Genomic DNA, 15,956 nt, shown 5'->3' with positions numbered 1-15,956 from the left:
TCGGGGAGTCTGCTTGGGATTCTCTCTCTCCCTCTCCCTTTGCTCCCCCTACCCCCCAGCTCTCTTTCTCTCCCTCTCAAATAAATAAATAAATAAATAAAATCTTAAAAAAAAAAAGTACATTAAAAAAAGAAAAAAGAATCACGGTGCTATCTGAGACTCAAGGTTGCAGTCTTTCTGCCTTGTTTTTGTTATTACCTAAAATTAACTTCATACCCCCATGACAGTGATCTTAGAGACTGAAAGGATGTCTTCTTGAGCATTTTGAGCTATCTGATCACATTGTGGCTTTTAAAAACTGGCATCAGTCTCCACCATTCCCTGTGTGCTTTGAGAAGCAGTAAAAACCTTGAATCTCAACAAGGCCATGGTAGCATTTACTGATAAGACCTTAACTTCTTCGGGGATCTACTAGTTATTTTAGGCCAGGAGTGGGCAAACCTTTTCTGTAATGGGCCAGATAATAAATATTTTAGGCTTTGCAGGTCATATGATCTCTGTTTACAAAGACTCAACTCTGCATGAAAATGGCCAGAGACAATATTAAATGCACAGCCTCGCTATAAAAAACTTTAAACAAAACTTTATTCATGGAAAATGAAATTTGAATTTCATGTAATTTTCACACGTCACAAAGTATTAGTCTTTGTTTTACTTTTGTAACATAAAGTAATTGTAAGAACGTAAAGACCATTCTCCTGGTTCAAAAGCAAACATAGGTCCTGCCCAAAAGGGGTTTACCATCTAAAGTGATGACTATAGGGGCACCTGGGTGGCTCAGTCGGTTAAACGTCTGCCTTCGGCTCAGGTCATGATCTCTGGGGTCTGGGATCTAGCCCCGCATCGGGCTCCCTGCTCAGCAGGGAGTCCGCTTCTCTCTCCCTCTCCCTCTGCCCATCTTCACTGCTTATTCTTTCTTTCTCAAATAAATAAAATCTTAAAAAAAATAAAATGATGACTGTAGACACAGACATACAAATAAAACACAGAGAAATAACTATATACCACACAGGGTAAGAAAATGGTACAGGATAAGTCATTTATATTAGATGACATTTAATGTCTCTGTACAATTTACTCATGATTGTATTTTGCAAAGCATGTCTTAGGCTACATAAAGCCACTGATAAATCTACATGGAGAAGGCAAATCCTCAGAGATTTGTATGAGAGAAGTCCAGGTGGTCATTGGCTTTCATTCTAACTCTGTGACAATCTCAAGACTTTTTTCTTTTTTTTTTTTTTTTTACATGTTTTGCAACTTCCTCAGAAATATACCAACCTCGGCAGCTGGGCAGCCCCATCTCTCTACTTGTACTAACAGCACTGCACTATTGCAAGGTTTTCTTTTCCTATGATTTACACCAATAAAGGAGAAAGCATCTCATTGTCTTTGAAAACATTGAAAAAAAACATTGTAATGGAAGATAGAAAAATAATACTGAGCGTGTGCTATAGAAAAAGCATTACTGCAAGCGTCTGGCCTGTGTTATCTAATTTAATCTTCCTAACAATCCTCTGAGGGTGGGACTATTTAAAAAAAAAAAAAGAGTAGTGGGGCGCCTGGGTGGCTCAGTCGGTTAAGCGTCTGCCTTCAGGCTCAGGTCATGATCCCGGGGTCCTGGGATTGAGCCAGATGTCAGGCTCCCTGCTCGGTGGGGAGCCTGCTTCTTCCTCTCCCCCTGCCCCCCATGTTCTCACACACACTCTCTTTCATGAATGAATGAATAAAAAAATCTTTAAAAAAAATGAGTAGTAGTTGCAGAAAGTGATGGCACAAAACATTTCCAGGGCCAAGGTCACACAGCAACGTGGTGGAACAGAATCTGAACCCAGGTATTAGATTCTTCAAGCCCCGCTCTCAAGCGCTCACAATCCCACCACCCAGTGGCTCTGTCACTCACTTGGTATTCCTTTTCCAAGCTACCGTGTCACGCGCATGCGGGCCTGCACGCACACGTGTGCATGTACAACAGTCCTCACGCCTGGGCGGTCCTTGCCCATCTCCGCACCATCACCTTCCCTGTTCCAATCCCTGCGTGTGCCCAAATGTCTACTTTCCCACTACGAGCAGGGATGTTGACATGGGAAGCCACCCTGAACAGTAAGGGCATGTGGGGCTAAAACTCAAGAGAGTTTTGTTCTGGCTCAGGAGTGAACCATGTGATCCTGTGTGGATCCCTGCACCTCTGGGGAGAGGGTTTCTTCATCTACTACCTAACACCTCTCCATGAAAACAATCACATGACACAGCGTGTGCGGAAATATTGTGTGGTGTGTAAGGAAGGGGTGAGTGTTGGTTATTGTTTTCGTCATACCCGGCCTTTACCTGGTCCTCTCCCCTCCTTTCCTTACTCATTGTGGAGAAGCAACACATACCACTATCCTAGTATTTCCCAGAATACCAGCACCTTTTGTTGCTCGCCCTTCTTCTGAGTCATTGAGGAGACAGGCAACGGTCAACAAGACAGAGTTGGTCCCTGCCTTCCCCCGGGTCAGAGAGGATAAGACAGATGTCCACTGGAGCCAGTGTGTATCGTCCCACTGATGCCTTTCCAAGGCCACACTCAGTGTAAGCCATGCGGATGGCTTGAAACTGGCAACGGTGCAGGTATTTATATCATGGAAATAAGCAAATGCTAACTCACACCTCCCTCCCCTTTTCCCCAGAGAGCTGGTTGCTGAGCATTTACCAGCACACCACTGGCTCGAGAAGAATCTGTACCAGGACAGAGGAACATAGAGAATGGTCTGGAAGCATACAGAGAGGTGCTTATTGTGGCTGTGGGGGGTGGGCACAGGCAATCAGAGAAGGTATCCCAGAGGAAATGAGGTTTCAGCTGAGACCTAGGCAAGGTCTAAATTACAGGAGCAAACCAGGCAAAGGGAAGGGAGAAGAGAAGCCCAGGAAATCCAGGACCGGGAAGTTCCTTCAGGCTGTGTAGTGCAAAGGGACAGGGGAGGAAAGGAGCAAAATGAAGCTGTAGAGGACAAGAGGTTCAACTTGACCCTGAGAGCAATGAGTGGCTACCTGTGGGCTTTGAGCAGGTGGGGTCAAGGTTACGAGTGGGTTCACAGTCAGAGCGATGGCATCTGAATTCTGGCTCTCCCAGCTGGGCACTGCAAGCTTCTTACCTCAACTGAACCTCACCTGTACCAGGAGGGTAATTCTAGTACTCAGACGCCCTGGCGGGTGTTTGTGAAGCTGCCCAGAAAGTGCTTAGTGCCTGCTGGCTCCTCAGAGTTGCAGGCAGACATTCAAACAGAGACCAACCAACCACGGGGGAGGTGCGCAGGCTCTATAGGGAGGACCTGTTTCTGCAGCCGCCGCCCACCTTCAGACCCTGGTATTCTGCTAGTCTCAGACAGTGTTTCTCATACCCTGGGTGGTGGCTTCTCCTTGGGTTGTCCAGTCAATTTAGTGTGAGCAGCACTTAAAGAAGACGTACAATTAAATGGAATTATGCAAATTATGCCAAAAAAAGCCAAGGACTGAAGTCCATCGTGCTTTGCAAGGTAACTTTTGTTTTGTGTTTGGGTGTACTGGGTTACCATGTAAAATTTATTCCTGAGGAAGTGTGGAAGCTACTCTTCATCAGGAACCTTCCTGAGCTCTGGGGACTGGGAGAGGGAGGATGAGCAAGCGAGGCCTGCGTAGCTTTCCCCTCTCTCGGAAGCTGGAAATGTCTCAGGTAGGGATTTACTCCCCCAGGTCTCCAAAGGCTTTTTAGCCTCCAATAAAAATTGATGCTCCTTGGGCCAGGGTGGACCCGAGGCTTTATCTGCCATTGAGCAGCCGGAGTGACTGACAGGCCCTGAAAGTGACCCGAAAGCCAAGAGCCAGGGAGAGAGACGATACCTTAGTAGGAGCAGTTGCTTGTCTGGGAGGCGAACAGAGGGATACTAAGTGCCTCCTGCTGTCCCGTTGGTAACCCCAACCCCAACCGTCGGTCCAACTCAGTCACTAAAACCAAGCAAGGCAAGTCACTGCCCACTGGCTTCGTGCCTGAGGGAACTCAGGAGTGAAAGTGACATTTAGTGTGGTGTGTCCCAAAAAGATAATTCTATATGTGAATAGATTTTAGACTAATTTACTTTCAACATATGTCAAAACATATCCAATTTGCCCTTTGGAGTTGCAGAAACCGTTTGGCATTTCTTTTTCCTCTGCAGTGTAAAAAATGGAAAGGAATGGCAGATGCCTGGTCAGTGTTTGGGAGAAAAACAAATGCCATACCACGCGATGATCTTGTTTGCTTGGGTCCTTGGGGCTCATTCCTCAGGCAGAGGCAATTGGCACTAGATTAGCTGCCGACGTGTATTGACAAAGGAATTCATCCTCGCCACTGGTGTTTTTTAAAGCCCATTCTTTCCAGGAAGTTGCAGCAGAACATCAGGACTCCTTCACTTTTGCCTTTCTTCCTTTCCCTGCTGACCAAAATGGCTAAAAATAACCTCATAAACCCTTGATTCTACTGAAGAAGGTGAGGGAGCAAAAGAACAAAAGAACATGATTTCCCCGGCGCAGGCAGCCACTGAAACCACAGATGTTAGAACATCGCCTCTTATGGGGGTTGTGGAGGGTGCATGCATATATGCGTTCGGGGGCGTAGGCAATGTGAGAACAGGTACCCTTAACATGACAACTGTGTATCTGGTCAGGGAAGACCCCTCCATCTATGATCTCTAGGTACCCACTTGGCTTAGCTGCATTTTCCCACTAGGCTTCTCACTCACCAAAATCCTCTTTTGGGGGAGGAAGAAAGCAGTAAACACTTCCTACATCAATAAAACAATGCTGAGCCAGGAACTGTGCATTTTCATTCCCTAAACGCCACTGGAAGCCCCTCTCAGTGGGACCCTGGGTGGGTGAGTGTGTGGCTATGTTGGCTATCTTCCAGGGAGTGCTCAGTCTGTTAATAATTGAGCGCCCGCCATGTGCATCAGACTAAGGCTTGTGCAGAAATGCACAAAGGAATAGAGAAAACTTTGCCCTTGTTATCCTTGAATGAAGGAATGAATGAGAGAACGAAAGGTTGAAAGCAGCCTAGAGTTGGTGGCCATAGATGTCATTATGTCTGTGTCACCCGTGACACAGGGCCACAGCATGGAACTTGGTGATACGTACAGAAAGACTCCAGTGTGCAAAGAGGACACACAGACCACAGGGAACTCACAAACATGGATGGACCTCCATATGTCGGTGGTGGCATGACATTAAATATCTGGCAGGATCAGACTGAGGAAGGTATTGCGATGGGGGCAGATTTCTTGGCTAGGCAGCACTCGTCATGTGTGTTTTTGTGAGTGTGTGCCTTTGTTGGTTTGCAGCCATGGAGGTGGGAAGGTGAACAAGATGGGCCTGTAGAGTGGAGGGAGGATTTTTCCTTCCATGAAGCTTTATTAAAAGGAAATCCCAGGGAAGGAAAGACCTTAAAAGACAATGTTTAGGAGGCAAACATTATAAATGCATTCAAATCTTAATGCCAACTCCTTCACATACATCTGTTAAAGAAAACAAGGCACCAGACAACTCATAAATAAGAAATTTCAAATTAATCCTCCCTAAAGATTTAATTATCCTGTTAAACTGACTTCTCATTAAAGATCCTAACACACAGATTGTTTAAACCAAAAAATATGGCAACAACACAATGGTCACTGTATCTCCAAACAACATTTATAGGGGTTTTGATGGAACAGGAAATAGAGGGTGTCATCTATGACAAAGTGGCAGATCACATTCCATACAACAAGAGTTCTAGAAAGGTTGAGCTACCTTCTGAAAGACATAAACTCTTTTGTTTTAGCAATTCTGGACTAGGGAGCTAGAACCCCAGCTATTAAAGGAAAAGACTCCCTTTCTCTCCATTCTAACAACACTTCATCCAAGACTGAGCCCTTGATAAGGTAGATTGCCCCAAGGAGACCCTAGAGGGACAGACACATGGCAACTGGACCCGTTCCCCTCGCTTCCCTTCTGGTTCTCAAGGGCATCACAGAATTCTCAGCATACAAGGGCAGATGTTATTAGAGACTTGGGATCAGAGAGCAAAAGTGCATATTTAGAGAGGATAGTTAAGTTGAGGTTAAGTGATCTGAGAAGGAAGGGGTTGAACCTTATAGAAATTCCTGGGATCTCAGGGAGAATCAGCAATGACCAAGAAATAAGAGGTGGCAGAAGTAAAGGAGAGAGATTCCATGATCCTATAGGCTCATCTCAGAAAGGGGTCCGAACTGATGAAACAAACTCTGTACATCCATATAATGGAATGCAGTGTCATGTGTCCCAGTCTGACCACCCCCGCCTCACCATTCCAGCTCACTCCCTCCAGTACCCGAACTCCCAACAATCTTTCAACTCCCCTGGGACATCTAATCCATCTAATCTTCTACCTTTTCACTCTACCTCACCCTCTTGATGTTCCTTCTTCCTTCCTGAGCCAGTTTAAACCAAAGGTCCACCATTATGATCCATCTCTTTGCACGCACCCACAACTTTTACCTCTCTTGCCTGTCTATTCTCTTGACAAAAGCATGATCTAGTTCTTTCCCAACACTCTGCTTATGTCCTTGCTGCTGAATATGACTGGGGAAAACCACACAAATGCAGTGGATGGGAATTCATGACCACAAGACTCACTGAGCCCCAAATGCTGCCCAGCAATTGTTCCATTCCTTTAGACAGTCTCACTCTCCTTGATAATTATTTCACATTGACATTTTTCCCCTCAAACCTTCAACACCTTCTCCCCTATCCTCATTCTCAGCTGATGACCTTGCTTCCCATTTCACCGAGAAGAGTGAAGCTATCTAAAGAGCACGTCCACGGACTCCCACCACTCCATCTCCTCCGCTACTGCTATCTGTACTTGTAGACACAGCCTCTCCACCTGTCTCCATAAATGTACCTCCTGTGTGCCTCCTTCTCCATTTGTGCACTAGATCCCCACCCCTAGCAGGCCCATCTACTCTACACAATTCCCTGTAGCAACTCTCCCCTCTTGAACATCATCAGTTTCTCTCTTTCTGGACCATTCCCAACAGCATACACATATGTAGTTATTTCTCCCACCTCAAAAAATCCTCTTTTCTCCCAGTTCTGAAGCTAACACCTCATTCCTCTGCTCCCCCTGCAGCAAATCTCGTCAAAAGTGGTTTCTTTCTGTCCTCCCATTGTCTCTCTTTTCCAGCTTTATTAAGGTATAATTAAAGTATCCTAATGTGCACATATTTAAAGTGTACAGTTTGACTGGTTTTGATATACGTATATACTGTGAGAGCATTACCACAATCAAGATAATGAAACTATCCATAACCCTCAAGAGTTTCTTTCTGTACCTTTCCTTCTATCCTACACCCATTCCAATGAGCCTTCTGCCAGTACCACTCCAAAGAAACTGCTGGTCAAGGTCACCAATTGTCTCCATGTTGCTAAATCTAATCAATCCTCAGTCCTCTTTGTACTTGATCTCTGCAGCATTTTGACCTAATATTTTCTCCTTCTACCTTGACATGCTTCCTTCACTTGGCTTTCAGGATATCACACTTGATTGGTTTTCCTCCTGTCTCCCTGATGCTCTTTATTCCTCCCCTTCTCACTATTGTCTTACCCTAGAGAACCCTAGGATGCTCTCCATGGTCCTCCTTTCCTCTCTGTCTACATGCACTTCTTTCATAATCGTCAACCGGTGACAAGGTTAATCCCAAATTTCTACCTCCATCCCAGTCCTCTCTCTTCTCCATACTTGTATATCACACTGCCTGTTTAACATCTCCGCTTTGCCAATATAATATGTCAAAAGCTGAACTCCTGAATCTACCACCTCCAACAAAAACTTCCAGCTTCATCTCAGTTGATGGTATCTCCATCCTTCCAGATTCTTCAGCAGCCAACAGATAAGTAATTCTTGACTTTTTTCTTTCTGTTACCACGGCCACTAGATCCTTCAGAAAATCTACTTAATTTTACTTTCAAGACAGAGGCAGAATGTAACCACTTTCACTGCCTCCACTGCTTCCAGCTTGGTCTGGGCCACTGTCATTTCTTGCTTGGTTTACTACAATGGTCTCCTAATCTTCTTTCCCCCATGGTCTGTTTTCCACAAGGCAGCCATATTGATTCTTTTAAAAATGGAGCTAGGTCACATCATCCTTTGGTCAAAACCCTCCAATAGCTCCCCATTTCTCGCAGAATAACAGCCAAGTTCTTCACAATGGCCTAAAGGGCCCTACACATTCTAGTCCTCCCCCCCATTATCTCTCTATTCCATCTTGATCTCCTACCACTCCAGCCATAGTGGCCTCACTGCAGTGCTGTACACATGCCTTGCACTAACTGTTCAGTCTGGCTTTAAATGCTTTCTTCCTGGCACAGTCACTTCAGAAAATAGTCTGATAGTTCCTCAAAAAGTTAAATATAGAGTTACCATCTGACCCAGCAATTCTACTCCTATATACCTAGTAGAATCAAAAATATAGGTTCCCACCAAAACTTGTACATGAATGTTCAAAGCAGCATTGTTCCTAAAAGCCCCAAAGTGGAAATACTCAGTGTCCATCAATGGATGAATGGATGGACAAATATGATATATCCACATAAGAGAATATTATTCAACCATAAAAGAATGATGTACTGATACATGCTACAACCTGGATAAAACTTATAGACATTATACTAAGTAAAAAAAGCCAGACACAATATATGATTCCATTTACATGAAATGTCCAGAATGGGCAAAACCATACGGACAGAAAGTTGATTAGTGGTTGCCAGGGGCTTTGGGGAGGGGCCAATGGCAAGTTACTGTTCATGGGTACAGGGTGTTGACGGGGTTGCTGGGTTGATGATAATGTTACAGAATTAGATAGTGGTGATGGTTGTACAACTTTATAAATATACTAAAGCCACTGAACTGTACATTTAAGAGAATGAATTTTATAGAATGTGAACAATATCTCAGTTCTGTAAGAGCTTTCTCCCCAGATGTCTTTCTGGATTACTCTTTTACCTCCATCAAGGCTTTGCTCAAATATTTTCTCAGTGAAAATTTCAAACACCCTACCACCCTCCTAGCTCTTCTGATCCCTTTCATCCTGCCTTATCTTTTAATCCCTGTAGTATGTGTCAGCTTCCAACATGATCTATATTTCACTTACTGTGATAATTGTTATTTCCCCATACTGAAATGGAAGCTTCTTGAATTCGGAAATTTTTGTCCACGTAAGTGGACAAGCAGAATCTCAAATAGTGCCTTGTGCATCAATAAATATTGACTGGCTGAATGAATAAATTAATACCAAGAAGACATTAAGATTGATATGCAGAAGAATACTGACTCATATGAAATAGTCATTCTTTTTTTTTTTTAGATTTTTTTTTTAATTTATTAATTCGAGACACAGAGATACAAAGAGAGAGAGAGAGCATGAGCAGGGGGAGAAGCAGAGGGAGGGGGAGAAGCAGGCTCCCTGCTGAGCAGGGAGCCTGATGCGGGGCTCGATCCCAGGACCCTGGGATCATGACCTGAGCCGAAGGCAGACGCTTAACCATCTGAGCCACCCAGGAGCCCCAAGTCATTTATTCTTAAATGACAAAAGTGGATTACCAAATGATATATAGTACATACAGTATGATCCCTGAATTAAGAAATAGAAAATGTATTATGCATAACTATCTAAGAAGGATACAGAAGTTACAACATAAACAAATTCAAAAGCAAGCTCCTGCATTTTCTCCAGCTAGACTCTTTTTACGAGTGGGGGAGGGAATCAGCAAGGCAGAGAGAACCTTAAATTTTTATCTCCCTTTTCAAATTTATTATAAAAGTGATGTATTCTCATGGTAATATAGATTGACTCATTAAAGGAGGGTATAAATGGAATCGTAACACCTCTAGTTCATAAACTACTCCTAGTCCTGATAACCACTTGCAACAATTCTTGGTTTATCAAATTTAAGCACTATCAATTAACTCCCTGTTTTTAAAAAATTAGAAATCTAGCCCACTACCTTTCCCCCCTTTTTCCTTTCCCTAAATTTTGTTATATTTTTTACTTTTATGTTCTTTGCTAACTTTATAACTTTAAATAATAGTCCTAAATATTTCTTTTTTAATTCATCAATTTATTCATTTATTTATTTTTTTAAAGATTTTTATTCATTTGACAGAGATAGATACAGCGAGAGAGGGAACACACGCAGGGGGAGTGGGAGAAGGAGAAGCAGGCTTCCCGCAGAGCGAGGAGCCCGATGCGGGGCTTGATCCCAGGACCCTGGGATCATGACCTGAGCCGAAGGCAGACGCTTAACGACTGAGCCACCCAGGCACCCCTAATTCATCAATTTAAACCAGTATTTCTTAAGCTCCCCCTGTTGTGTAAGTTGAGGAAACTGGCACCATTTTACCTCCCTCTGTTGCTCCTCTCTTCCATCTCTCACTCAGATTGTCTCAGTTACATCCTTAGTTTCGCATTCTTAGGGTTTATGACTTAATTGTCTGTAATCACTTATCTTCCACAGATTGCTTAGAAATAAATTCTACGAAAGGGCATTTTAATATAATGAATCTCTAGAGAGAGAATTCACTTTAGAACAAGTAGTGTGATTGGACACTGACAGAAGGAGATGTGGGGTTCCTTAAACCATACTTCTTGAAAGAGAACGTACCTCAAGGTGTGTTTTAAAATTTTTATTTTTTACCAACAGCCCTAAATCAAAACACATTTTCATTTGCTCCATAGTTGGACTATGTATTTCTTATGGAGGCTTTTGTTTTTCCTGACAGTTTGAATTGCCTTTATTTTTTCTTCTTGTTGACAATAGTAGCATATTTTTCACCTTAATGCTAAGATCATACAGCTGGTTAATCAAATCATTACAGAAAATCCACATTCTTCTTGAAGTCATGCTTCCTGTTGCTTTCTGACTCATGTTATAACTCAGACATACTGTTTTCCAAACATGCCACAACCCTAGGATTTCTTTTCATTGTACTCTTTGAGATTAGGGTCAATATTTTCTTGGATGTTCTTCTTTCTCTCTTTTGGGTTCTCTCCTTCCTTTGCTAGAGAATATTCTCAAACAATTTTTCCCCCAGAGATCTTTATTCCAGAGATTTCTAAAATTTTTGTTTTGCCTTTATATTGATAACTTAATGATATTTAAATTCTAGTTTTCAAATCTAGTTTCCTCGGAACTGTGAATTCATTTTTCTTATGAGTTGCTGACTGGAAATAAAATGAAATAAAATCCCAGTCCAATTCTTATTTTTTTGTAAGTAACCCCCTCCCACCCCACTCTGAATACTATTAACATCTACTCTTTCTCATTTATATTCAGAATTTAATAGAGTTTTGCCCTTTTAATCTGAAGTTCTGGGAAATGTTGTGTTATTTCTTTAAATACTCATATTTCTCTCTTGTCTTTGTTCTCATTTTGGAGCTCTTAAGTAATCACATGTTGGACTTCTAGGATTGGGTGTCCATGCCCATTAAATTTTCTTTCATATCTTCTTGTCTTTTTAAGATCTAGGATATTTACTTGACTTTATTTTAAACTCAGTAAATGAATTTTGAAAATTTCATCCACTGTATTTTTAATTTCCACGGTTTTTTTCATTCCTTACTTCCATTTATATAGTTACCTCTTACAACTTTATGGATACAAAATACTCTTTTTATTTAAAAATTTTATAAATAGAGAAAATAAACACCTATCTATTTATAATTCAGAATTTTATTTTATTTTAAAGATTTTATTTATTTGAGAGAAAGAGAGAGAGTGAGAGAGATCACAGAGGGAGAGGCAGATTCCCCGCTAAGCAGAGAGCCCGAAGTGGGGCTCAATCCCAGGATCATGACCTGAGTCCAGGGCAGACACTCAACCGACTGAGCTACCCAGGCACCTTTGGAATTTTTTTAAAGTTTCCATTTTGTCATTTGTGCTTCAGATAACTTTCTTATTAAAAGAAATGAGACTATAGAGATCAACTGAAGTGGCCTTTTTTTTCCCAACCCCTACCCCTACTCTCATTCTCCTTCCCTCTTTCTCTTTCCTACCATCCTTCACTTCCTTGCCAGAGGCAACCACCATTATAAATTTTGTGTGATTTCTTTGAGTCCATGTTTTAATATTTTTACTACATATGTCAGTATCTATGAACAGTACCTAATACTGTTGTATGTGTATTAAATTTGTACCATAGTATACATAATCCAAAAGCATTTTGTTCACCCAATGCTTTGTTTAAAATCTATCCATGTTGATACATATGGATCCCGTTTATTCATTTTTAAGTGCTGTGAGCATCCCTATGATCATTCATTTGACAAATACTTATGTGCACCGAAAATGTTCCTGCAACTGTTCTGGTGGCTGGGGACACAGCATTGATGGAAACAAAATATGAACATAGTATATTTTATCTTTCTTCCATTACCAGATGTTAGGTTTTGCCATGACAAACAACACTTCAGTGAATATCCCTGTACCGGGCTTCTGTTGCAAGTGTTTCTCTAGCAAATATTTCTAGGGGTGGAAGTGCATGTTCATAGACCACATTTTCAACTCTACCACGTACTGCCAACTTGCTCTCCAAAGTGCTGTATTAGATCACATGCCCAGCAAGCTGAGCAAATTCTCTGTTCCATTCATCCTGCCCAGCATTTGGTAGTCATACTTCTTTATTTCTGCTTTTCTGATGGCTGAGGAATGGTACTTCCGTGTTTGAGTAAGCATTTCTTCTGTTAGTAAGGCTTAGCATCTTTTATATTTATTGGTCCTTTAAATCTCCTTTGTGTACTGCCTGAAGGTATCTTTTGCTCCTCATTTTTGTAGTCAGTTGTTTGTCTTTTTCATACTGATTTGTAAGGTTCACTATATATACAGTCTGGAAAAAAGATATTTTCTGTTTTATGTGTTGTAAATATAGTTTTGCAGTCCAGGGTTTGTGCCTTCACTTTATTTATAGTGGCTTTTGCATAAAAGAGTTTTACTTCTTAATGTAATCTTTTCCTTTATGAACTGTCCTTTCTGTGTACTGACTGAAAAATAATCTCCCCTCCACAGTCATAAAGATACTCTCCCCTGTATTTCCTCTTAATGATTTTAAAGGTTTGTTTTACACATGCAGGCCCCTAATTCATCTAAAATGACCCATCTGTACAAGATGAGGCATTAATCTACCTTTCTTTTTTCATAATGAGAGCTAAATCATTTATTAAATAATCCTTCCTTTTCTCCCTTATTTAAAAATAAGTGCCTTGTCTACCCTCTGCCAAGTTCCCACATATATTTTGATGATTATTTCTGGGGTTTCTATGACGTTACAATGAATGGACCTGAGATTTTAGTCAGATTTTTTTTTTTTAAAGAGTTTTATTATTTATTTGAGAGAGAGAAAGAGAGAGAGCGCGCCCAAGTGGGGAGGAGGGGCAGAAGGAGGGAGAAACAGACTCGCCAGACGCGGGGCTTGATCCCAGGACCCCTGGACCACAACCCAAAAGCAGACGCCCAACCACCTGAGCCACCCAGGTGCCCCTTAGTCAGATTCTTCTAAAAAACAATTTCCTTCTGCTCCCTAAATTTCCCATCTTTCCCCTAGTCTCAGGACTTCTTTTGTCTTCACATTGACCATCTTTTTAAATGGACCTCTTTGTTTAAACATGAAGAAACGAAGATGCAGAGATCTTAGACTTCCTGTTCAGGTTCACACACAAGGTAATTAGAAACTACCAAGCTTGGACTAGGATCATAGCCTACTTTCCAGTCCTGTCTCCATTAATGCTCAGGCCCCTAAACGTTTATATTTTCAGTCAAATTTTTACTTCCACCAGTAGCTGATGAAACTGCCCATTTCACCGAATCTTTGCAAGACTGGGTTTCATTTAAACTGTCTTTTCACATTCACAGCTTCAGGATGGTGGTTCATTATTGGAGTTTCTTGACATAAATATTTAAATAAATAAATATGAAGCAAATAAATACTCCTTTAAAACTTGATCATGTGTTTCTTGGCCGTAGTGATTTGTCTTTCTGATTTGTCTACTCTCATCACTTCCCCAATCTTCAATTTCACTGTTGCCTTTTTCTTAGTGAGTTCTGTGTATATAATAAAGATATTAACTCTTTGTTATATGTATTTAATTTAAAAAATTGTGTCAATTGTTTTCTAGTTTTGTTTATAGTCTGTTTGACACAAACGCTTTAGAATTAAAACTTGAGGGGCGCCTGGGTGGCTCAGTCTGTTAAGCGTCTGCCTTCGGCTCAGGTCATGATCCCGGGGTCCTGGGATGGAGTCCCGCGTCGGGCTCCCTACTCAGCAGGGAATCTGCTTCTCCCTCTCCCTCTGCCCCCCCAACCCTGCTTGTGTTCTCTGTCTCTCACTCTTGCATTCTCTCTCTCAAATAAATAAATAAAATCTTAAAAAAAAAAGTTAAAACTAGAACTAGAAATTCTTCTCTGTGTTATCTTCTATTATTCCTCTACTTAGAAAAATCTTCATTCCAAGAGCAGATAAATATTCATCTGATTTTCTGTGACTTTTATGATTTCATAAATTCTTCAATACATTTATAACTTATTTTGGTGTATGGTGTGATGTCAAAAGCCAACTTTCATTTTCTTCAAATGGTTTACCAACTGGTTGAGTCTAATTTATTGATAACTTCTTCATTTATATGTCACCTTTTTCTACAGTAAATCCTTATACATACTAGAATCTTGCCATAGGTTCTGCTTCATTAATCTATATTTGAAAAACATCACACTTCAAAGTTATTAAGGCTTTATAATTCATTTTAGTAACTGGTAGACATCTCTTGTCTTCCACATTTTACTGATCATTTCTGTTTGTTCTTCTTGGGTTTGCTGTTTTTTTAAATTTGAGTCACCATTTTAAAGTTGAGTTTTTTTTTTTTTTTAAATGTATTTAATCTGGAGAATAACATAGAAAGTAATTACATTTTGAAAATATTTAGTCTTCCTATCTAGGTACATAGAATTGATTTGAGTTTTATTTCCCCTAGCAAAACAGTTTTCTAAGTACTGATTTATTGTTACTGAATATTTTACACTTTAGTAAATGGGAACTTTCCCATTATATTCTACAAACACTTACTGCTCATTTACAGAAAAGCTATTGATTTTGATTTATTTTGTATATAGGTTTTTACTTTTTATTAAATTTTTAATATTTTTGTTGATTCTCTTGTTTTTAGGTAAACAGAAATACCACCTATAAATAATGACTATCTTTTTCCTTCTTTCCACAGATTTCGGTTTCTTGGGTGGGCTGTGGTTTCCAGCAGAATACTGAATGATCATGGTGAAAAGGGAGTCTTGCTCCTGCTTTTAATGAGGTATTAGTTTACCATTAGTTTATTATTCTTTCAGTTTACTATTTAGTGTGCTCTAAGTTGTCTCTCTCGCCCAGCTGCTATTGATTATATTAAGACATATGTTAGTTTAAGAAATGGTCTAGTATACTTACTTATCTTGAATTTTCAGCTTTTTTTAAAAAATAAGAGTTCAATTTTTTTTATTCCTAAAAGCCCACTGCTTTTGTATTCTGTATTTTTTGTTTTTTTTTGTGAATGAATTCTTCATACTCCATTTATTCTGTGTCCATCATTACTTCTGATCTACTCTGTTTATCACTACTTTTAAAATGATTTATCTTTGAATCCAAAAAGGGTCTCATGACTGGGTGGTAGAGAAAAGGGGAAGAAAGATCAAGGGTACTGAATAATCTTCTGGTTAATAATCAAATGTGACAGATTTTTAAAAAATGCCACTTGTTCACTTGAATAGAAGTTGATTGATGACTGGCACATAGAGGAGAAAAGTTGATAACTACCAATTTGGCTGACTTTTATGTGCAAGATACAATTAACTTAAAAACAAACAATCACTAAAAAAATAAAAAACACCTCAAAAAAACAAAACCCCACAACGGT

At 40.5% G+C, this 15,956-nt stretch overlaps 1 protein-coding gene and 1 long non-coding RNA gene across 3 annotated transcripts in view; one reads left to right on the top strand and one right to left on the bottom strand.

Moving 5' to 3' along the window:
- Positions 1-15,956, bottom strand: part of MARCHF3 (membrane associated ring-CH-type finger 3) — a 129,626-nt gene that overhangs the window by 54,810 nt on the left and 58,860 nt on the right. The window lies entirely within an intron of this gene.
- LOC118521659 (uncharacterized) overlaps positions 1-15,956 on the top strand; it is a 94,299-nt gene that overhangs the window by 77,942 nt on the left and 401 nt on the right. The window contains exons 4-5 of one of the 2 annotated variants that reach the window (XR_013445851.1): positions 2,670-2,768; positions 15,273-15,359. This is a non-coding gene — a long non-coding RNA (uncharacterized LOC118521659). Of the gene's footprint in view, positions 1-2,669; positions 2,769-15,272; positions 15,515-15,956 lie in introns of those variants that run through there. The other variant, XR_004910231.2, reaches the window with a different exon arrangement.

The sequence above is a fragment of the Halichoerus grypus genome, chromosome 2 (genome assembly GCF_964656455.1).
Source record: "Halichoerus grypus chromosome 2, mHalGry1.hap1.1, whole genome shotgun sequence".
Taxonomy (NCBI): Eukaryota; Metazoa; Chordata; class Mammalia; order Carnivora; family Phocidae; genus Halichoerus; species Halichoerus grypus.
The sequence above is the reverse complement of the archived record's forward strand: the minus strand, read 5'-3'. Positions and strand labels throughout refer to the sequence as shown.